We start from the raw sequence: 25,879 nt of genomic DNA, 5'->3' as shown, positions 1-25,879 counted from the left end.
TTATGTTTCCTTCTAATGCCTTTAGTACCAATGAACTTTGTCACAGGATTGCCCTTGGACTATCAGAGCAGAAGTTTATGCTGAGATTTTCAGTGTCCCAAACCCCTTCTAGATTCTAGACCCCAAGAAGTACACTATACCATTCAGTAATGACATCCTTATGAACATTCTCTTTTCCATGCAAATTTCCTCAGTTCCCCATTAGGCGTGATAACCACCCAATTACGTCATACCACTTATATCAGATATTCAACTAATGTGTTTCAAATAAATGCATAAATTAATGAAAAAATGAATAGGAATATCCCCGGCATGACTAGCTCTTTTCATTTTGATTGGTGTAAAATCATTCCAATAAATGCATATTATTCCAAGCAGAGTACTCTAAAAGAAATAAGACAATTCATCTCAGGAGTTTGTGTTTTTCTTTTACTATTAATGGGGTGTGATAAGCGGGAATATACTTTGGATCGCTCTCTGGCACACTTACACACATGAATAACATCCACTGAAGTTTCTTCTCAGCCAAAAGTTGCCCTGAGAGAAATTTCATCACTGATGAAATGACAATAGTTGTCTGGCTCCACAGTTAATTTGTAAATCATTCACAAAAGACCCATAAACTGTTCAGTGTATCTAGCTTTTAATATGGCAATTGAGGAAACCACGTCCATTTAAACAGAAACTGACAGAAAACCAAGAAAGAACCTGACTTTCAAATTACACAGGCCAGCACAGGATAGAACCAAGCTTTTCTTGGCTTACTAGGAATGATTCAGCTTAATGACAAAAGAAAGTTAGACTGACTTTTAACTCGCCCATGTCTACCACACCATCTCTAATTTTGTTATTTTGCACTTTCAAAATAGATTTGTTTGAAGATATAGGAATATAGAACGGTTTATAAGCTAGTTGATTTCTTATTTTAATTTAATGAAAAATAATATCACTATTATTACTTATGAGAAAAACAATAAATTACTTACTCACAAATGAGGGTATCTTTATAAAACTGCAGTATTGAGGAGCCAAGATGGCCGAATAGGAACAGCTCCGGTCTACAGCTCCCAGCGTGAGTGAAGCAGAAGACGGGTGATTACTGCATTTCCATCTGAGGTACCGGGTTCATCTCACTAGGGAGTGCCAGACAGTGGGCGCAGGTCAGTGGGTGCATGCACCATGCGCCAGCCAAAGGAGGGCGAGGCATTGCCTCACTCGGGAAGCGCAAGGGGTCAGGGAGTTCCCTTTCCTAGTCAAAGAAAGGGGTGACAGACGGCAACTGGAAAATCGGGTCACTCCCACCCGAATACTGTGCTTTTCCGACGGGCTTAAAAAACGGCGCACTACGAGATTATATCCCACACCTGGCTCGGAGGGTCCTACGCCCACGGAGTCTCGCTGATTGCTAGCACAGCAGTCTGAGATCAAACTGCAAGGCGGCAGCGAGGCTGGGAGAGGGGCGCCCGCCATTGCCCAGGCTTGCTTAGGTAAACAAAGCAGCTGGGAAGCTCGAACTGCCTGGAGCCCACCACAGCTCAAGGAGGCCTGCCTGCCTCTGTAGGCTCCACCTCTAGGGGCAGGGCACAGACAAACAAAAAGACAGCAGTAACCTCTGCAGACTTAAATGTCCCTGTCTGACAGCTTTGAAGAGAGCAGTGGTTCTCCCAGCACGAAACTGGAGATGTGAGAACGGGCAGACTGCCTCCTCAAGTGGGTCCCTGACCCCTGACCCCCGAGCAGCCTAACTGGGAGGCACCCCCCAGCAGGGGCACACTGACACCTCACAAGGCAGGGTACTCCAACACACCTGCAGCTGAGGGTCCTGTTTGTTAGAAGGAAAACTAACAAACAGAAAGGACATCCACAACAAAAACCCATCTGTACATCACGATCATCAAAGACCAAGAGTAGATAAAACCACAAAGATGGGGAAAAAACAGAACAGAAAAACTGGAAACTCTAAAAAGCAGAGTGCCTCTCCTCCTCCAAAGGAACGCAGTTCCTCACCAGCAACAGAACAAAGCTGGACTGAGAATGACTTTGACTAGCTGAGAGAAGAAGGCTTCAGACGATCAAATTACTCCGAGCTACGAGAGGACATTCAAACGAAAGGCAAAGAAGTTGAAAACTTTGAAAAAAATTTAGAAGAATGTATAACTAGAATAACCAATACAGAGAAATGCTTAAAGGAGCTGATGGAGCTGAAAACCAAGGCTCAAGAACTACGTGAAGAATGCAGAAGCCTCAGGAGCCGATGTGATCAAATGGAAGAAAGGGTATCAGCAATGGAAGATGAAATGAATTAAATGAAGCGAGAAGGGAAGTTTAGAGAAAAAAGAATAAAAAGAAACGAGCAAAGCCTCCAAGAAATATGGGACTATGTGAAAAGACCAAATCTACGTCTGATTGGTGTACCTGAAAGTGATGGGGAGAATGGAACCAAGTTGGAAAACACGCTGCAGGATATTATCCAGGAGAACTTTCCCAATCTAGCAAGGCAGGCCAACATTCAGATTCAGGAAATACAGAGAACGCCACAAAGATACTCCTTGAGAAGAGCAACTCCAAGACACATAATTGTCAGATTCACCAGAGTTGAAATGAAGGAAAAAATGTTAAGGGCAGCCAGAGAGAAAGGTCGGGTTACCCTCAAAGGGAAGCCCATCAGACTAACAGCGGATCTCTCGGCAGAAACCTTACAAGCCAGAGGAGAGTGGGGGCCAATATTCAACATTCTTAAAGAAAACAATTTTCAACCCAGAATTTCATATCCAGCCAAACTAAGCTTCATAAGTGAAGGAGAAATAAAATACGTTACAGACAAGCAAATGCTGAGAGATTTTGTCACCACCAGGCCTGCCCTAAAAGAGCTCCTGAAGGAAGCACTAAACATGGAAAGGAACGACCAGTACCAGCTGCTGCAAAATCATGCCAAAATGTAAAGACCATCGAGACTAAGAAGAAACTGCATCAACTAAGGAGCAAAATAACCAGCTAACATCATAATGACAGGATCAGATTCACACATAACAATATTAACTTTAAATGTAAATGGACTAAATGCTCCAATTAAAAGACACAGACTGGCAAATTGGATAAAGAGTCAAGACCCATCAGTGTGCTGTATTCAGGAAACCCATCTCACGTGCAGAGACACATAGGCTCAAAATAAAAGGATGGAGGAAGATCTACCAAGCCAATGGAAAACAAAAAAAGGCAGGGGTTGCAATCCTAGTCTCTGATAAAACAGACTTTAAACAAAGATCAAAAGAGACAAAGAAGGCCATTACATAATGGTAAAGGGATCAATTCAACAAGAAGAGCTAACTATCCTAAATATATATGCACCCAATACAGGAGCACCCAGATTCATAAAGCAAGTCCTGAGTGACCTACAAAGAAACTTAGACGCCCATACATTAATAATGGGAGATTTTAACACCCCACTGTCAACGTTAGACAGATCAATGAGACAGAAAGTCAACAAGGATACCCAGGAATTGATCTGAGCTCTGCACCAAGCAGACCCAATAGACATCTACAGAACTCTCCACCCCATATCAACAGAATATACATTTTTTTCAGCACCACACCACACCTATTCCAAAACTGACCACATACTTGGAAGTAAAGCTCTCCTCAGCAAATGTAAAAGAACAAAAATTATAACAAACTATCTCTCAGACCACAGTGCAATCAAACTAGAACTCAGGATTAAGAAACTCATTCAAAACCACTCAACTGCATGGAAACTGAACAACCTGCTCCTGAATGACTACGGGGTACATAACGAAATGAAGGCAGAAATAAAGATGTTCTTTGAAACCAATGAGAACAAAGACACAACATACCAGAATCTCTGGGATGCATTCAAAGCAGTGTGTAGAGGGAAATTTACAGCACTAAATGCCCACAAGAGAAAGCAGGAAAGATCCAAAATTGACACCCTAACATCACAATTAAAAGAACTAGAAAAGCAAGAGCAAACACATTCAAAAGTTAGCAGAAGGCAAGAAATAACTAAATTCAGAGCAGAACTGAAGGAAATAGAGACACAAAAAACCCTTCAAACAATTAATGAATCCAAGAGCTGGTTTTTTGAAAGGATCAACAAAATTGATAGACCGCTAGCAAGACTAATAAAGAAAAAAAGAGAGAAGAATCAAATAGACGCAATAAAAAATGAGAAAGGGGATATCACCACCAATCCCACAGAAATACAAAATACCATCAGAGAATACGACAAACATCTCTACGCAAATAAACTAGAAAATCTAGAAGAAATGGATAAATTCCTGGACACATACACCCTCCCAAGACTAAACCAGGAAGAAGTTGAACTCTGAATAGACCAATAACAGGATCTGAAATTGTGGCAATAATCAACAGCTTACCAACCAAAAAGAGTCCAGGACCAGATGGATTCATAGCTGAATTCTACCAGAGGTACAAGGAGGAACTGGTACCATTCCTTCTGAAACTATTCCAATCAACAGAAAAAGAGGGAATCCTCCCTAACTCATTTTATGAGGCCAGCATCATTCTGATACCAAAGCCTGACAGAGACACAACAAAAAAAGAGAATTTTAGACCAATATCCTTGATGAACATTGATGCAAAAATCCTCAATAAAATACTGGCAAAACGAATCCAGCAGCACATCAAAAAGCTTATCCACCATGATCAAGTGGGCTTCATCCCTGGGATGCAAGGCTGGTTCAATATATGCAAATCAATAAATGTAATCCAGCATATAAACAGAACCAAAGACAAAAACCACATGATTATCTCAATAGATGCAGAAAAGGCCTTTGACAAAATTCAACAACCTTCATGCTAAAAACTCTCAATAAATTAGGTATTGATGGGACGTATTTCAAAATAATAAGAGCTAACTATGACAAACCCACAGCTAATATCATACTGAATGGGCAAGAACTGGAAGCATTCCCTTTGAAAACTGGCACAAGACAGGGATGCCCTCTCTCAACACTCCTATTCAACATAGTGTTGGAAGTTCTGGCAAGGGCAATCAGCCAGGAGAAGGAAATAAAGGGTATTCAATTAGGAAAAGAGGAAGTCAAATTGTCCCTGTTTGCAGACGACATGATTGTATATCTAGAAAACCCCACTGTCTCAGCCCAAAATCTCCTTAAGCTGATAAGCAACTTCAGCAAAGTCTCAGGATACAAAATCAATGTACAAAAATCACAAGCATTTTTATACACCAACAACAGACAAACAGAGAGCCAAATCATGAGTGAACTCCCATTCACAATTGCTTCAATGAGAATAAAATACCTAGGAATCAAACTTACAAGGGATGTGAAGGACCTCCTCAAGGAGAACTACAAACCACTGCTCAAGAAAATAAAAGAGGATACAAACAAATGGAAGAACATTCCATGCTCATGGGTAGAAATAATCAATATCGTGAAAATGGCCATACAGCCCAAGGTAATTTACAGATTCAATGCCATCCCCATCAAGCTACCAATCACTTTCTTCACAGAATTGGAAAAAACTACTTTAAAGTTCATATGGAACCAAAAAAGAGCCGGCATCGCCAAGTCAATCCTAAGCCAAAAGAACAAAGCTGGAGACATCACACTACCTGACTTCAAACTATACTACAAGGCTACAGTAACCAAAACAGCATGGTACTGGTACCAAAACAGAGATATAGATCAATGGAACAGAACAGAGCCCTCAGAAATAACGCCACATATCTACAACTGTCTGATCTTTGACAATCCTGAGAAAAACAAGCAATGGGGAAAGGATTCCCTATTTAATAAATGGTGCTGGGAAAACTGGCTAGCCATATGTAGAAAGCTGAAACTGGATCCCTTCCTTACACCTTATACAAAAATCAATTCAAGATGGATTAAAGACTTAAACGTTAGACCTAAAACCATAAAAACCCTTGAAGAAAACCTAGGCATTACCATTCAGGACATAGGCATGGGCAAGGACTTCATGTCTAAAACACCAAAAGCAATGGCAACAAAAGACAAAATTGACAAATGGGATCTAATTAAACTAAAGAGCTTCTGCACAGCAAAAGAAACTACCATCAGAGTGAACAGGCAACCTACAAAATGGGAGAAAATTTTCGCAACCTACTCATCTGACAAAGGGCTAATATCCAGAATCTACAATGAACTCAAACAAATTTACAAGAAAAAAACAAACAACCCCATCAAAAAGTGGGCGAAGGACATGAATAGACACTTCTCAAAAGAAGACATTTATGCAGCCAAAAAACACACAAAAAAATGCTCATCATCACTGGCCATCAGAGAAATGCAAATCAAAACCACAATGAGATACAATCTCACACCAGTTAGAATGGCAATCATTAAAAAGTCAGGAAACAACAGGTGCTGGAGAGGATGTGGAGAAATAGGAACACTTTTACATTGTTGGTGGAACTGTAAACTAATTCAACCATTGTGGAAGTCAGTGTGGCGATTCCTCAGGGATCTAGAACTAGAAATACCAATTGACCCAGCCATCCCATTACTGGGTATATACCCAAAGGACTATAAATCATGCTGCTATAAAGACACATGCACATGTATGTTTATTGCGGCATTATTCACGATAGCAAAGACTTGGAACCAACCCAAATGTCCAACAATGATAGACTGGATTAAGAAAACGTGGCACATATACACCATGGAATACTATGCAGCCATAAAAAATGATGAGTTCATGTCCTTTGTAGGGACATGGATGAAATTGGAAATCATCATTCTCAGTAAACTATCGCAAGAACAAAAAACCAAACACCGCATATTCTCACTCATAGGGGGGAATTGAACAATGAGATCACATGGACACAGGAAGGGGAACATCACACTCTGGGGACTGTTGTGGGGTGGGGGGAGCGGGGAGGGATGGCATTGTGAGATACACCTAATGCTAGATGACGAGTTAGTGGGTGCAGTGCACCAGCATGGCACATGTATACATATGTAACTAACCTGCACAATGTGCACATGTACCCTAAAACTTAAAGTATAATAATAAAAACAAAAACAAAAACAAAAAATAAATAAAACTGCAGTATTTATCATTTTGGGTTGCAGTAAAACAAATCAACAAAGGAAATAGAATTAAATAAAACAACTTGTTTAAAGAGATTTAAATTTAAGATAAAGGGGGCATTTTAAATAATTTAAGAAATTATTTCTTAGTCAACAATTGGTGGAAAATTACTGCTATAAGTGAAAAATAAAAAATTGAGTTAGAACACTACTCCATGTTACACACTGCAATACACACTAATGGTTTAAAGAACAGACAACTAAACAAACCACTGTTAAAGACAAATATCAAATAAAATTCTGAGTAGCTTTGAATTATGAAAACTCTACCTAAAAAGAGCCAAAACCAAAAGCTATATATCAACAGATTTGACTACGTCAAAATTTAAAACTTCATTATGATAAAGTCAACTATCAAAAAATTAAGATATAAATTATGGCTTGAAGCCAAAATTGGTACCATATTTAATAAACAAAGATTTATTACCCAGAATACATAGTATTCTCATATATAACTTGGAAAATGAAATGTACTAAATGGAAAATGAGTCTAAGATTTAATTAGTCAATTCACAGTAGAATAAATACAAGTGAAAAAAATGAAAGTTCACCTTTATTCATAATCAGGGAAATATACACTAAAAACACAATGAGGTATCTCATTACAGAGATAAACATTTGGAAGAGTTGGAAAATGATGTGGGGAAACAGAACCTCAATATTGATGGAGAATACATTAGTAAACATTTCACTGAGCCTATTTGGTAATATACACCAATAATTTAAATGGTTCTATCTTTAAATCCAGAAGCTCCATTTCAACAATTCTATTCTTAATAAATATTTACACATGTGCACAATCCTATGAATATATAAGAAAGTTTATTGTGATATTGTCTCATCATTCTGAAATATTGGAAATGACCCAAATGTCCTTCAAAAGGGGAACTGTATATTATGTATCCATAGAATAGTCACAATATGGAATATGATGCAGGTATAAAAAAAAAAGTATGAACTGACATTAAAACGTCTCCAGAACATTTTTGTTGTATATCAAACCGAGTGTCCTAACACACATATTATGATCCTATTTACGTCTAAAAAATAATTTTTTGTGTAAATTGTACACATGTAAATGCATAGAAAGAATGTTGATCAGTGGATATCTCTTGGGAGGAGATTGTATAAGGAAAAGAAAATGGAGAAGATTCCATATTTATGACTTTCAATATAGTTTGAATATTTTATAATGCAAAATATATGTATTTTACTATAAAAAGACAAAAATAAATCTATTTTAAAAAACATTTCCACATTTTGAAGCCAGGACCAAAACTCTGCTTTGAAGTGAAAATACTGAAATTTTTAATAACTTAAATACCCTTTGGTTCATACCATTTTTCCTTGCCAGGAAGCAGTAGCATGGCTGTGATCATTAAGTAAATTATGTAAATTAAATATATGATACAAAATACATAACAAAGACAACATTTTTAACATGATTGCTACTAATGTCTTATAGTCTAATTTGCAACACATAGTGTTTCACTTGAAACCATTCCAAGATTCCATGACTATATTAAATTTAATTGCAACTTTAAACTTTTGAAAGTGAGAAGAGTAATCCCTTGATTGTTCCTATTTCCCCTCTGTACTAGGTTTTTAAATTCTTGATCAATTGTGTTAGACACCACCTTGGGTTTGTCCTCCCCTTCCTCAGCAAAGCAATCCAGTAACGAGACTAAATTTAGGAACATTTCCTTTCATTCTAGCCTTCCTTGGTTTGGTTTCACATCAGTGGGCCCATTATGCACTCCAACGGCCCTGTAAATAACTTCTTGCTTTGCTTTGGAGTTATTTGACTCTCCTGCATTTAGCCATCCTTCTAGGCTAATTCAAAGCATATCTAAGATAAAATTCAACCTTAAAAAATAAAGCACTTAAATGGACATCTCAGGATTAAAGAAAAACATCACTAAGTTGACTTTGCATATAATGTTTCTATGATTGCAGAATCAGAAGGAAGAATTTCATTAAGACCCAGTGCGAGTAACAACAAAACAAAATGATTGTGGTGAGCCTCAGCCCAACGGCGACATCCAGGAAACTGACAGAGCCGAGGCAGCTCCTAGGATGTCAACGCAAAGGTTGACAGAGCCTGCCAAGGAACCAGATGCTGATGTCAGACAGAGACAGGAAAAATGGACCACAGTTTGTTATCTGTTTCCTGTGATTAGAATCAGCATCACCCGTCACTCTCTTTTTCAGATTAATTAATAAAGTCTGGTGTGAAGAATTTCAATAAAATATTTGTTCAAAAGGGAGAAAAGAAACATCTGCTTTAGAATTGTTTTCCCCTTTAGTCAGAGTCTGTAAAATGTGTGTACGTTGGTTTTTTTCTGTGCCTACATTTGGTGGACATTAAAACAATGTTTAAGCACAGTAAAATGTAGTATTGTTTACCTCCTATTTTAGAAGACACTTTTCTCAATATTGGTGCCAGTGTCAACATTTAATATATGTTTTTTACCTTTTCCTCCTCTCTCTCTCTCCCCCCCTTTCTTTCTCTTTCTTTCTTTCTTCCTTTCTTCCTTCCTTCCTTTCTTCCTTGCTTTCTTCCTTCCTTCCTTTCCTTCCTCTCTTTCTCTCTCTCTTTCTCTCTCTGTTTCCCTCCCTCCCTCCCTCCCTCCCTCCCTCCCTTCCTTCCTTCCTTCCTTCCTTCCTTCCTTCCTTCCTTCCTTCCTTCCACTACTACAACAACAAAGCACATCTTTCTGTTTTGGATGTTTTCTTTAAGAAGTAAAACTGGCCGGGCGCGGTGGCTCACGCCTGTAATCCCAGCACTTTGGGAGACTGAGGCAGGCGGATCACGAGCTCAGGAAATCAAGACCATCCTGGCTAACACGGTGACACCCCGTCTCTACTAAAAATACGAAAACTTAGCCGGGCATGGTGGCGGGCGCCTGTAGTCCCAGCTACTCAGGAGGCTGAGGCAGGAGAATGGCGTGAACCTGGAAGGCGGAGCTTGCAGTGAGCAGAGTATCCAGCCTGGGCGACAGAGCGAGACTGTCTCAAAATAATAATAATAATAACAATAATAATAATAATAATTAGAAGTAAAACTCTATATTAAGACCAATCACACCTTTCATGGCACCAAGCTCAAATGAAACCATGACAAACTGTGAAAACCAGAGGTGTCTGTGACCTAAAACAATTTTTTAACCTCTTAAATGCAAGGGCTATGTGAAGAATGCAGGTTTTCTTTTCCCCCCAACCTCTTGCATGACAGTTACTCGTCGATTAGAAAAAACATATCATGGCCAAAGGCAAGTACAAATTGTAATCAAGTTTATAGTTTGTAAATTAAAAACGTATTACATAATAGAAAAGTTTCCTCTTTTCTATAGAAACGTGATGAAAACAACACATACTTGAATAGTGATTTACAGTCTAGCTGTACATGTGTACATGTATACTACCTTATTTAGTCTTTATAACAAAATTGAGAGATGCAGAAACTGGATATCATAGACTTACCCAAAGGCAAACAGCAAAAAAGTCATGGAACTCAACTTCTGGATTTGCTTTTCCAATTCCAGGACTCTTACCGTTACACTACCAAAGCTTCAGAAAAAAAAGCACCTATTAGAGAAAAAAAAATATGAAAGCTGTATACAAATATTGGTACAACTTTTCAAAATGCTGGGTCAAATACAGTTCTTTCTCAAGGAAGAAGAATTAGATGAATAGGCAAACACACATTATTCCAACCGGGAGTTTCATTATCTCCTTTTTCCCCATGTGTTTTAAAGGATGTGTCAGACTGCATTAGGATTATTTAAACAAGGATGTGCCATTTGAGTCACTAATATTAGATTACTTTGTCATCCATCATCTCATAGGTTTTACAATCCTATTTTCATAAAAAGAGAGTAACCGACGCGCTCGAGTTCAGTTAGGAGTAGCAGAGCCAGTACACAATTAAGGCATTCTTTATCTGAGTCCATTCACTGACTATCTCTCCCTCTATCTTAGCTATCTCTATTTATCTCTAGTCATCTACTTATCTAGCAAAATATAATTCACTGCAATATCCTTTTCTGGGAAAATTATATGCACCTTCTTCCACCACCTCTATGAGGGTGCACACAGACAATACCTCCGTGACACAGTCTAGGGGGTGGCCTCTGAAGACGTCTTACCTGTGGCGTTTTAAGGTGGATGCCTGTGCTTTCTTAGTCAATAGTCAAAGACAGAAAAATAAACCAATTATGTATGAAATTGAGAATACCAATTATTTACTATTAATGTATACATAAATTTAGTTTATTTTAAAGGAGAGGTCATCATATACTTTTCTGAGAAAGGAGCACTCTCTCCAGATAGTTAAAATATTTAGAAGCATGATTTCTCAGTGAGAGTATTATTTATGGTTTGAAGATCTGCCCTGGAGCCATTTTGAAATCTGCTTATCAATCTTTTAAACCCAACTGAAATCTTCTATCTGCTTCTTGTGAGATTCGGTAGAACAATTAAGGAACTTGTAGAACATTTTTTCCTAATCCCAAGTCATGCTCCTTTTTAAGTGGAGAGGGCTCTATAGATGAAGAAGCTTCAGGATAGACTATTCCACATCTAAATTAAAATCAGAGAGGGCTAGAAGGTTTCTTTCACAGCTGTTGAAGATAAGGCTAAGAAACTATATCTAGTGCCTAAGACAGAACCACATCCACCATGAATGATAACAGAATTTACCTGAAAATTTAAAGGTTGGGGACTAATGTGTAACCACTAGAATTACTTTTTTTTTAATCTAGTGGTTTATTTACCTAAATTATTTTGTTAAGTAAATTATGAAATGTGTAAAGCATAAAACTATAAGGTGCTCTTTAATTTTAATGACATTATAATAAATTTAAAGATATCTTAAATTTACCCTATATGAGTAAGATATAAGACCAGATTCATCAACTGATGACAAATACATAGTTGTATTTACAACTGGCAACACATATTCAGGCACTTTGAAAATTTCTGGCCATATATGCTATGTACACTATGAACATGGAATCCAAGTGACAAAACTGGGGCAAATATGACACTTCAATCAGCTGATAATGCAATATTGATATTTCACAAGTAGCTCAGTGACTTTGCATAGCATTTAGTTTCAATAACCAGGTTTGATATTTAACTGAAGGATTTCATTTTTTCTTTAACATTGGCTTTTTTGAATATTTATTTTAATCTTACTTCTCTGTTACTATATCTTTCTTAGTCTGCTCAAGACTCCATGGACTGGGTGGCAGGTTAGAAGCTAGAAATCCGGTGCCAGCATTGTTGGTTTCTTGCCAGAAATGCCTTCTTGCTATGTTCTCACATGGCAAAGAGAGCAAGAGACAGCAAGCACTCTGTCACCTTTTTTATGAAGGCCACCAATCCCACCGTTGGAGATTGAGGACATTAATCTCTACTCTCATGACCTCATTTAAATCTAATAGTCTCCCAAAGACCCCATCTTCAAATACCATGACATTGGGGGTTAGGGGTGGTTACAGACTGCAGGTTTATGTCCTCTCAAAAGTCATATGTAGAAACCTAATTACCAATGTGACGGTATTTGGAGGTGGGTTCTTTGAGAGATGATGAGATCTGGAAGACAGAACATTCATGAATGGGATTAGTACTCTTATGAAACGGATTCCCAAAAAGTCCCTCACTCCTTCTGCCATGTGAGGACACAGGGGAAAGACAATCATTTATGGAAAACAAAACGGGCCCTCACCATACATTGAATCTGCTGGCACCTTGATATTGTATTTCCCAGCCTCCAGAACTATCATAAATAAATTTCTGTTGCTTATAAGCCAGCTAATCTATGATATTTTGCTATAGCAGCCTGAGCTGTCTAAGATAGATCTCAACATATGCATTTTGGAGAGACACAATTCAGTCCATAGCATTTCATCCTGGACTCCAAAATTCATGTCCTATGTCATTCTCATATTCAAAATACATCCTTTTCATTCCAATAGTCTTTTAAAAGTATGTTAACAATTCTGAACATTTATAGCAATGATTTTATGATATGTGGTCATAAAATATTATACTAAAAATCATGATTAAATATATGGAATTAATTTCTATTTTTCCACTTAAATACAAAAATATACAGAATTATTCACATATTTTTAAATAATTTGAAATCAGTAGAAATGTGTTTAGCATCCCTACCTATGATAAGATTAAGAAGCTGATGAGCATGAGCAAACATAACATCTTGGATATTAAAGAGGTGAACTGGTAATATGATTATGCCAATGCTAGACATATTTAGTTCACATATGTTTACAACTAAAACAATATTGGAAACAACCTAAATATAAAATAATTGGGCTTTATACTTTCCTAGGAATATCTATTACGATTATCAAACTATACTTCTGCAGAATTTTAATTATTTAAAATCAAGCACAATATGCGGCGTTATGTCTTTACATGTTTGAACACAGAACACATGTTGTAATTTTACATGTGTGTATGTGATCTACTTAAGAATAACTGTTTTTTAAATTTAGTACCGTTAACCTTCAGCAACATTGGAGTGAGGGGCACTAACTCCGTAAGCAGTTAAAAACCTGTGTATAAATCTTGACTCCCCCAAAACTTAACTACTAATAACCCACTGTTGACTGGCAGCCTTACTGATAACATAAACAGTCAATTAACACATATGTTGTATGTTATATGCATTACTTACTGGAATTCCTTTAAATTTTTTAAAATAAATTAACTTCTTTTTTTCCTTCTCTCTATACATACACAAAATCATATGCACACACACACAAATTCACACACACACACACACACACACACCCCCTACTGGTGTTGTTCTCTAGAGAACACTAATACACTATCTTTCAGAGAAAAGCAAATGCTAAACTATTTATGTACCAAAACTCAATCCTTGATACGTGGTCTAAAATAAAGAAAATATTTGAAATTATAAGTTTCAGAAAATCCAAGATAACGTCTAAATAATTTGCCACTAGAAACAAGGAAAATATGTTCTCTGCAGACATGACTGGCCGAGGGCTTAATCCCAAAAACCTCCAGTTATGCTTCTATTGATATTTTGTTTCCTATAAAAGAAAAATAACGAATAAATAGAAACTGAAAAGTATTTTGTTCTGGCTCAATCCTTTGCTTACAGTTTCCATCATAGGTATGATTATCTATCTGTGAAAGATAAGGACCCATCTTGGTGAAATTTCTTACGAAGTTGGCAACTTTATGTTTTATCTTTTCCTGTTTGGTTTATCTTTCCCATTTCCTATGATATACATCATATTTTTTTCTGGCTGTGCACTTAACAGGCTTCCCAATTTTAATTTTTGTCTAGTGGGAGCAGTATGTTTTCTTGGTTTTGAGGTTGACACTCTTGTTGGATACTGACCATATGTTTTTACAATATATATTATACCAAGTTCCTGTTTTCTTAGTGCATATTTTTATATGTAGGGGTTAACTAGAGTAAAATGAACAGATTAAATTATATTTCAGTCATGGCCTGGATTAATTTTCACTTAAATTTATTTCAAACTAAATGTTTCATCCCTATTCATCTTTATTCATTCAACTGTATCCCATGGATGCTCGCCATTTAAACACCTGGTAGTTTTCCCTTCTTGGCAGATTCTTGGACTCATCCTAGCTTTTCAAATGTTTTAGTAGAATTAAGAACATTATTATTCTCAAAGGTGAGGAGGGCTTGGGGGAAATTTTAATGTAACTTATTTTCATTGCCAAAGATATGCTATGGGTTTAAGAGGTAAATTTCATAGCTACAACCCCCGCACTCTGGGTTCCATACTTGTTATGAATGTGAATCTTCACAGTGCCTTGTGAGGACTTAGAAGGTGGAAGTGTCATAGAGTTATTAACAGAAAGCACCAATAAATAGCAGTGGCTTCAATGTCTGAATAATGCTTTCACTATAAACTAAGAAGTTTGGAAAACCCAAAAATATAATTCATGTAACACAACATTAACACTGCATTTTACTTTTCTTGTGTACACCCTGAATACATAGTTTAATAACTTAAAAATTATGAGTTGTATTCATATGCTATATCCACAAAAAGTGACAGCATTTTGATATTTTTCCCGTTCCATACTATGTTAATTTCTATCTGACTATGCTGTACTTTAGCATGGTATGATCAGATAGGCCATGCTATGTTTGGTAAAACTATTTTGTACAATTTAACAATTCATTCAATAAATTCTACTGCTATACTGCAGTAATGATAGATTATTATCAATAATAATGATGGGTACAAAAACAGTAGTTAGAAAGAATGAATGAGATTTACTATTTGACAGCACAACCGAATGACTATAGTCAATAATAATTTAATTGTACACGTTAAAATAACTAAAATCATATAATTGGATTGTTTGTAACACAAAGGATAAATGCATGAGGTGATGGATACCCCATTTGCCATGATGTGATCATTATGCATTATATGCCTGTATCAAAATATCTCACATACCCCATGAATAATACACCTACTATGTAACCACAAAAATTAAAAATTAAAAAGATCAATAATGATGGAAAAAAAACCTACCAGCCTTCTCTCTGCATCACTGCAGTGACATGTCCTACATTTTAACAGAGCAGAATCCCCTATTAGAGGTAGGCTTTGCCACAATCTAGATTAGTTTTTGCTGGATAAAGATTTCACACCAAACAGAAAAAGACAAGAGCAAATCACAACAGGTTTTGCAAACAGCTCCTGCAACCACAAATGTAATATGTTCAATGTGGAAAGCACTGTTAATGATGCGTACATTTTCTCAACCACATCCACAAGTTAATCAAAACCACTGTCAGTGGCATTACTTTTGCAAATAAAGATCATACACATGTACATACACATGTGACAAACTGTAGATGTAACACTCTGTAATACTGTATATTTAAATAAAGATTAAATATGTAAGAAAATTGGCCTAATTAAATAAATATGCACATGGGGAAATCAAGGTTACACTCTAAGGTCTGTACTTCTAACTGCTAACTGACACTGAAGAGAGCTAGCCTAAAAGAGATAATATCGTTTGGCAAAGCACTAAAATAGAGTCAAACTGTTTCCACAACACCATGAAAACACATTAATTTAGTGAGCTACAGGTCTATCAAACTTTGGCTTGGTACATGCATATAATAAATATTCTATGTCAATTTACGCTAAAGAAAAAATTTATTTGGCAAAATATAGACAAAACCTCTGTTTGAATTACTATACCTCATCCCATTTCCCATTTTAATTGATTTTTCAGCAAATTTTGTCCTCCCTGGAAGTACACTCTTAATTTACAGCACTTTTTTTTTTAACTTTTAAGTTCAGGGCTGTAAGTGCAGGTTTGTTGCATAAGTAAACTTGTGTCATGGGGGTTTGTTGTACAGATTGTTTCATCATCCAGGTTTTAAGCCTATTTCCCATCAGTTGTTTTTCCTTATCCTCTCCCTCCTCCCACCCTTCACCCTCTGAAAGGCCCCAGTGTGTGTTGTTCCCTTCTATGTGTCCATGCGTTCTCGTCATTTAGCTCCCACTTATAATTGAGAGTGTGTATTTGGTTTTCTGTTCCTGTGTTAGTTTTCCAAGGAAAATGGCCTCCTGACCCATCCACATTCCTGAAAAGGACATGATCTCATTCTTTTTCATGGCTGCATAGTATTCCATGGTATGTATGTACCACATTTTCTTTATCCAGTTTATCATCGGTGGACATTTAGATTGATTCCATGTCTGTGTACAGCACATTTCTTTAAGACAAAGTAAGTGATCAAGGATAACAAATATTTTATACATATAAATGTGTGTGTGTATATACATAAACAACAGTGATTTTTTTTAAACTATAATATACTAGTACCAACTTACACACTTTGTGCTTCCACTAAAATTTGTTTCAAATTTAATTATGTGTATCTAAAATTTGTGTAATTTAAACAAATCATAACTAAAAATCATACACATAGTATTTTGTACAAAAAATATACGTTTGTGTCTGTGTACGCATATTCAAATATTTAACTTAAAGTACCGAACTGTTCATTAAAATATATAGAAGATAAATTATCTTTACATTCAGTTTAAGAGTTTCCTAAAACTTTAAGTCAAGATGTTGAAATAACTGTTGAGAGTTATAATCATAAAACTGTATATGTAAATGGATTTCTACTTTTAAAATGTTTAAAAACTTTTCTTGCTCACCATTGTCCATAATATTGAGCAAGGAAGAATATATTTTCCACATAACTCTGAGAATGCAATATTGAGCTTGTTTTCTATATGCAGAGGAAGGTGATGTCAATAGAGCCTATTAGATGGGGATGCTCTCATGTTTGATGTTAGCAGGTTGTTTTACCTTTAGTTTGATTAAGGTTGGTTTCTGAGCTGGAGGTAAACAAAAAGAAAACTCACATCAAATAACACAGTTGGAATAAACTGAAGATATACTAGAGCTTGACTCATCCATGCCATGCCTGTGAATTCAGATATAAACCATAAATTCAATTATTTTGTAAAGATATCACAAACTTTGTTTACATAGCTGAAAAGATCTGACTTAATAAAATCCAGTAAGTAGGAAAAGAAACATTCTTATAGTTTTAAATCTGTTACCACCATAATAGGGTCCTGGAATGTTAAGATGAACCCAAATTTTCTCAGTCTTATTTTATTATTAGACTCATTTTTGTTTGTACAGATATGTAATTCTGAAATACTCCACAATTCTATAAAAATTTAAAAACATTCCTCTTCTTTCTCTCTGCCTTATAAATAGTATAATTATATAACTTCACATAAAAAACTGTGATAGTTCAGGTTCTTTGAGAAGCAGACTCCAAGGCTAGATTAAACATGCAGTGATTTTGTTAGGGAAAACCCCTGAGGAAGAAGATAGAAAAAGAGTCATGGAATAATAGGAGAGCTGTTGATCCACAGTATGGGTCTTACACCCAACTGAAGAAGATAGAAAAAGGGAGATGTTGTAAATATTCTGAACAGCTTGCAAAGTAAGGCAGTTTGGCAAAGTCATCAAAGGCTTCTTGAACCAAAGTCAACCAGCTCGGGAGTCCTATGGCTTCCAGAAACAAACCTGTCTTGATATCCCCATCCTGCTCAGTCCATTGCATGGAGAAGCCTATGGGAAATATAGGTTTTGGTCAGTGTGGCAATGGATTTTTGTTCCATGCAGCAGGAAGCAGCTAGAGCCGTTGCTCCATTACAGTCCCTTTAGTCGGAAGCTCGAAAGGAACATTTGCATGGTTGCCACAGATACAGTTCGCTAAAGAAAATATTCTTCAACCTTGATCTTATATGTGACAAACTAGAATCAATCCCTGAAATAAGAGTCAAGATCTAAACTGCAGATTCTACAAGATGGAAGAAATCCAATTACACTGAAAAGCACATGAAATGATGTCACGATATGAATAATATGTCACTCTGCATGGAGATCAGCCTAGTTTCACTCATGCCCTCTCCCTCTAGTGTGGGAAAAGAAGAGGAACCTCCAAAATTTCCTAACTGCACAAAGAAATTGGTGGAAATTCACTTCATTTTGAAGCTCGGGGTTTCTATGTGGTTGATTTAATCAAAATATTAATGTTATTTTTCTAGAAGAAGAAAAAGGGAAAATATAAAAATCATGCTGATTGGATTTGAATAGATTGTATTGATCATATATGAATATTATCCTTCATCCAGATTGGAAAGTACTGTTTTGAAGTCCAGTCCTTCACACTTCCAAACTGATCATTTTTAATAAGTAAATGTCATTTTGGCTTTTTTTCTTTTTTCTGGTCAGGAAGAGAAACAAGAAGTTCCCTTCTGCAAACTTCCTAAAAGGTGCCATGTGTTTTCCTAAAACCAAGGTGAGCTAACTCAATAAATTCTATTAAAAAATTGCTTAGTACTGACTATTAATGTAGAGCCCTAGAAAAGCATCTTTTGATATGTTTCTATAATATTTGCCTTCATCATTTTTAAAGAAATAATAGTATGAAGCTACCAAACCATGAGAAATTGATCTTCAATACTTTAATGTAATTAGTTCCTAATACCCTTTCTAGTTTCTCTGGATATTCTTAAGTTTTGAAACCAATTTAAAGCAATGTTTTAATTATTAAAACATGTAGCTTAATGGGAGTTCTTTAGCATTTTAGTGAAAACACCTAACAAATCCCTTTCACTCTCATTCTTCTGATGTCTGTATTTAATTTTCATCTTTCCACAAACCAGGCATGCATTTGCCACAGAGCCATGAAGTAAGATAATCACTGTTACACAGTAACACACATCCTGGACCTGCAATTTTGTGTCTCAGGAGAAAGAAATCAAATCTTCCTTCACAGACCTTTGAGGCAGCAGGCACTGGGTATCCACTGAGGATACCTAATACATTTCTCCAGTACATTTCCCTGTTTTTTCATTCATGTGCTATTTTATTCAGTAATAATAAGAAAAATAAAGTACTTAGAGCCCGAGTTTTACAAACAGCGAAGCAGATACTGTTATTTTGTCAGATGATTAAGCTGTCTTTTAGGACTAGTTCAGGTATTTTCCAAGGAATCATAATTCCTTTGGTCACGAGGGTGTGACATATTTAGCTACATATTATGTGGCAAAGTAGAAACAGAGCAGGATGAGTTTCTCAGAATGGACACATAATCTGGTTTGCAAACAACAGAGGATTTAATTCATTTCTTTCAACAACTGGTCAGGCTAAATTCAGTCTTTTGCTTCCTTCCTTTAAAAAATTTTGAGTCTAAATTTAACTGGGTGTAGCATCAGAAGTCTATCCCACGTGCTAACATAGTTCAGTATTTGTTTCATTGTGTTTTGTTTTGCTTTATTTTAGGAAAATTCTAAAATAGAACTACCATATGATTCAGCAATCCCACTTGTAAGTATATATTCAAAGAAAATGCAATCAGTTTGTCAAAGAGGAAATTAAATCAGTATGTTGAAGAGATATCTGCATTGCCGTGTTCACTGCGGCATTATTTACAACAGCCAAGGTATAGAAATGACCTAAATGTCCACTGGCAGATATATGGATAAAGAAATTGTGGTATATTGATACAATGGGATATTATTCAGCCAAAATGAGGAAAGCCTGTCGTTTTCAATTATATGGATGAACTAGAGGACATTATGCTAAATGAAATAAGCCAGGCACAAAAAGACAAATACTGTATTTTCTCATTCATATTGTGGTATCTAAAAAATGTTGAACTCATAGAAGCAGAGAATAGAACAATGGCGTCCAGGGTTTGGACAGGGTGTGTGAAATGGGGAGATGATGGTTAAAAGGTAAAAACTTTCAATTCTGACATGAACCAGTTCTGGAAATCTAATGAACAACATGGGTATTGATGATAGCTGTGTTAATTTGACTGCAGTAATGAATACACAATCTATATGCATATAAAGACATCACATTGTACGTCCTAAATATATTCAATCTTTATTTTTCAAGTAAATATTTTAGAATTAAAAAAATGGAAATTATTTTATTGATTGACAAACGAATAGTTTCTAAGAGAGCTAGATTAAAACATACATCATACTAGCACTGGATAAGTGAATCAAGTCTTATGTTAACATTAGTTGACCAACATTATTTTCTAATAGGTTTATCAGAGGTATATATAGACATTGGATAATCTCATTGTTGTTCTCTTTCACTTAGATCAGAATCTCTTAACATTCAAAAAATGACTGAAATGTGTGCATTTCAAGAAGTGGAAAATAAGTTACAACCTTTTGTCAGATTCTCAAATAGATTCTTGACCAGAAAAGATTCTGAACCTCTGTGTAGAAGTAACATGTTTTTATCCAACATTGCTCAATGGTTCTTGACTGTTCTTTAGAACTAATGTTCTTCATTTTGACTTGTACAAATTGTGGAAGTCCAGTAGGAGTATAGAGACAGACTTTGTAATATATTACAAGACATTTATAAGTTGAAAAAACTGCTTCAGTGAGTGAGCTACTGTGGTAGAATTCTAAGATGGCATTCCAATGTTCCAATCCCCAGGTTATTCAATAATATGACTCCAGGTATTGCTGTGAGGGGATTTTGAAGACGTAGTTAAAGCCCCAAAGTGGTTGACTTTTTACAATACGGAGAGCAGTTGGTTGAGACTGATCTACTCACATGAGCCCTTTCAAAGCAGAATTTTCTCGGGCTAGTAGCAGAATGGGAATTGGAAATTTAAAGTGCAAGAAGGAACTAATGTGAAGAAGATTCTCCATTGCTGAGATGGAGTGGGGCACATGGCAGGGATCTAAGAGTGGCCTCCAGAAGGTGAGAGTGGTCCCTGGTTGACAGCCAGGAATGCAGTGGATACCTTAGTCTACTACCGCAAGGAAATGAATTCTGCCAACAGCCTGAGTGAGCTTGGAAGCATATCTTTCTCTAGTCAAGACTCCAGATAAGTACACATCTGGACAACACCTTATTTTCAGCTTTATAAGATCCTAAGTAGAGAGCCAAGTTAAAATTTGCTGGAATTCTGACCCAGGGAACTGTGAGATAATAAAATGTTGTCACTTTAAGTTGCTAAATTTATGGGAATTTGCTACATAGCAAAAGAAAAAGTTGCTAATAAATAACTTCAAATCTTTCATTTGTTTTCATGAAATCTGGATATCTATATACCTAAATTTAAGAAATTTAGAGCTATTGATAGCTTAGTGGTTTTCTTCCTTGCCACAGGAAATATTATATCAGGCTAAAATAAAATAAGAAGATAAAAGAAAGGTGAATTACCAAGTTTTCTTTTGGTCATTTTCTATTTAAAACCAAGAGCAGTCTGGGGGAAAAAAAAGTCAGTTTCATCAGCCTAATCTAAAGGATGAACAATTATACTTAAAGTTATTGGAAAGAGATCACCACTACAATTTCACTGTTTGTTTAATGACTTCCAGTAGTTTTTAATGTTTAAATTCTACTCTCTGAGCTCACATTCTCATTATACATTTGTTTTAAATATAATCAATTTATGATTATGAATTTATGTATGAAGTTTTTAAAACCATAAGAATAAATTTGGTTGCATCTTATAAATATAGATTTCCAAACACATCTAAAACAAATTTCTGATTCTGTGCTCAGAAAATACAGAAAAAAAATCTGTGTTTTTCACATAACTGTAGGTGGTTCTTACGGACACAAATATTTGGGAAATTTTCCTTATAACTATTGCAAACTTATTGGAAAAATCTGACCTGGTTATCTCTACTGTGTTGCATATAAAGGAAAGATTGCTGATGCTCAAAGGAAGTTCTCATCTTGCAGGGAGGAGAACATAGAAGCATTAATAGATATGTAAATATACCATGTAACATATGGTAACTTAAGAGCATAGCCAATGGGAATGAATACTGGAATCCATTTGGCTAAAGGCTTTACTTTACCACAGACCACTGTGGTCAAAGAAGATCTGCTTTATTCAGTGAACCATAAACCAGATTGTTTATAAAGCATGAAACCAAGAAATTCTGAAGTGCACTCACCAAAACAATGTTTCCAGATAGCTTCCAGATATCATAGGGCCTAACTGCAAAAGATGAAGTTTGCTTTTCAGCCTTTTTTTCTGTCAACTGCACCCATTGAGTGTTTTGTGCCTCACTCTTCTTCTGTTCCCACTTTTTCAGGCATTCAATAAATCTCTCTCAAAACCTTACTATTAAGAAATTTACCTGATAATCTCAAATTTTCGCTCACTTTCTATAATAACATTTTATTTTAACCTTCTAAAAATCTTCTTAATTCAGACAAAATATACAGAACTAGTTCTACATATAGAGATAATCTAATGCCTTAAGAATGAATTCTAGCAGGGTTTTCTTTCATATCTACAATCAGTTTCACAAAGAAGCATTTTTATAAGCCCAATTTCAAAACCATTTCATGAATAAGCTCTAGCACTTGATTTGGCTTTTTTTAGAGCTGCTGTATATCCTATAAATTAATTAATAAGGACTTATGGTAAACTTCTCAACAGCTAACCTATATCAGATATTCTTCAATAACACAGAAAAAGTATTTAATTTATTCTTATAAAAATAAATATCCACTTATTTACTTTGTGTTTATTTCAGCCCAAAGCACCATCTATAATGCATTTTTATGCTTAGAATTTCTTAGCTTTGGCCTGGCGCGGTGGCTCTTGCCTGTAATCTCAGCACTTAGGAGGCCGAGGAGGGTGGATCACCTGAAGTCAGGAGTTCAAGACCAACCTGGCCAACCCCCTCTCTACTTAAAATACGAAAACCTTAGCTGGGCGTGGTGGTGGGTGCCTGTAATCCCAGCTACTCAGGAAACTGAGGCAAGATAATTGCTTGAACCCAGGAGGTGGAGGTTGCAGTGAGCCGAGATCACGCCATTGCAGTCCAGCCTGGGCAACAAGAGTGAAACTTTGTCTCAAAAAAAAAAAAGGAAAGAAAGAAAACAAAAAGAAAAAAGAAAAAAAGAATTCCTTAGCTTTTTTACATTGTTCTTAATGTTTAATATTAAAATTCTGTACATGTTTATGCGTTTTAAACATATGTGTTGTTAATCACACGTGTTACCAGACTCTGGAAAACCTTCCCTAAAAATTTTGAGTCAGTATGTATATTTTTACCCTTGTTTTATGAATGAAGAAAATAAGATTTCAAAGGGGTAAAAAAATTTCTCTAGGTCACAAGGCTAATCACCAGGGAAATTAGGATTTGAATAAAATCAGTCTCATATAGAAATCAATGCTTATTTTTAATGCCACAATAATTCCAGTTGAGTCAAACTTCTGTCTGTAATTGTAACTATACATAGCACAAACCTCAATTAAAAATGTTTGTCAAACATGCAAATATAAATTATGAATATTCAAACAAATATAAATGATGAATAGCTTAAATTACTTTGTACACACACATATAAATCCAAAAATACTGCGTATGTAAACTTTTTAAATACACAAATATTTCAGGGCAATAGATGATAGCTGGTACCATCCCAACCAGAGTATTTGCAGTTACATAATGTTTTATTGACAATATGCACTCATAAATGCAAAGTTATTTTAATTATGCAAATGAATTCCAACAAAATAAACCTAATACATTAATAAACCTCCTTCACCTTTCTCATCAGTAGAATTAAGTTTTATTTTTAACAATGCCCACTAGGGGATGCTGGCGCATTGACACTAGAAAGCGGAAGACATTGGCTGTCCTGTCAGGTCAACTAAAATACTGACAGTGAACCCCCCTTTGCAGTAATTTATTTTTGTAGATAGTTTTTAGAGAATAGAAGTCATTCACACATATTGGCACAGAATGACAGTCCCACAAAAAAATTGGAGTTTTAAGCCAACTGAATTTTTTGGCATTTTAATAATATTTTTAATAAAAGTACTTGGATTCCTGTAAAGCGGATTTGGATAAAACCATTTAGATGTCCAATACTTTTGATCAAGAGTTACTGTTTAAGTGAGAACACATGGAGACAGGGAGGGGAACATCACACACCAGGGCCCGTCGGGGGGTGGGAGGAAAGGGGAGGGAGAGCATTAGGACAGATGCCTAATGCTTGCTGGGCTCAAAACCTAGATGTGACGGGTTGATGGGTGCAGCAAACCACCATGGCACATATATACCTATGTAACAAACCTGCACGTTCTGTACACATATCCCAGAACTTAAAGTAAAATAAAAAACAAAAAATGAAGAGTTATTGTTTATGGAAACATGACATAACTATTCAACTATTAGTAAGTTTTATATTAAGTAGCACAAAAACAAACAGGCGTATGTGCTAAATTATCTATATATAATTTATACATAAATCACTATTGTAGCTATTTTGGAACCTGAATTCACTATTGTCTGCAATCAAAGGGGAAAATATATAGGAATTACTTTTAATCAAATAAAATACTAAGTAAAAATATGAAATACTACTTAATGTCATTGATTGTCAATAAGTTATTTTATATGTAATTAAATCATTTCTATCTGAGGAAAATGCTCAAAGTAACTCAGTAAAACACTATGTACAACAAGTTAAGTATTTTTTAATAAAAAAAACAAGATAAAAATGAGCTGAATTTCATCATGGAGTTCTTAAGGGAAAAAGTCGAAGAATTTTTTAGGAGCACATAATTTTGTTGCATAATGTCAACCCCAAATGAGCTTGGGATTGTCCCCAAATGTTTATGTAATTGAATTACATTAAATTTTTCACTCAAGCTCATTCTTCCATTATAGGTCCAAACGTTTATTAACCTTTTGTTAAAAAATTAGTGTTATTACCTTTATTTATTCACAATTGTCTCTTTCAAGTTTAAAGCGAGCCTCATCATATTAATAATCAAGCATTTAATGAGGACATTTGCATTCACTCAATTCAGATCCCTCAAATCTCGTAGACTTTAATCATATCTTTTATCTTTCATTTTTCCAGATGAGTCATATGAAATATTTAACCTTGTTATCATATGCAAATTCCTTGAGTCTATTGATGTGGCAATCTATTGACATACATCTATTAAGTGCCTGATTTGCCAGTAACACTATGCCAGGAGTTTACAGGCATAGAAACATAATAAATTGCTCTGCGTCTTAGCCTTTTCCTGTCCCACCTCTTTTCAACTTGAGGTTTTAGGTGCAAGCTTCTTCCAACCACTGAGCCATCCTCAATCAAACCTGGCAGTACATTACACAATCTTATCCTCACCAGCAGATGGG

General features: G+C 35.7%; 1 long non-coding RNA gene across 1 annotated transcript in view; it reads right to left on the bottom strand.

Annotated features, from left to right (window-relative positions):
- The window catches only part of LOC104002123 (uncharacterized), a 191,392-nt gene that overhangs the window by 48,590 nt on the left and 116,923 nt on the right, over positions 1-25,879 (bottom strand). The window contains exon 2 of the long non-coding RNA XR_010150986.1: positions 10,596-10,700. This is a non-coding gene — a long non-coding RNA (uncharacterized LOC104002123). The remainder of the gene's footprint in view (positions 1-10,595; positions 10,701-25,879) is intronic.

The sequence above is a fragment of the Pan troglodytes genome, chromosome 15, assembly GCF_028858775.2.
Source record: "Pan troglodytes isolate AG18354 chromosome 15, NHGRI_mPanTro3-v2.0_pri, whole genome shotgun sequence".
NCBI classification, from domain to species: Eukaryota; Metazoa; Chordata; class Mammalia; order Primates; family Hominidae; genus Pan; species Pan troglodytes.
Note: the sequence above shows the minus strand (reverse complement) of the source record. Positions and strands in the feature narration are given on the sequence as shown.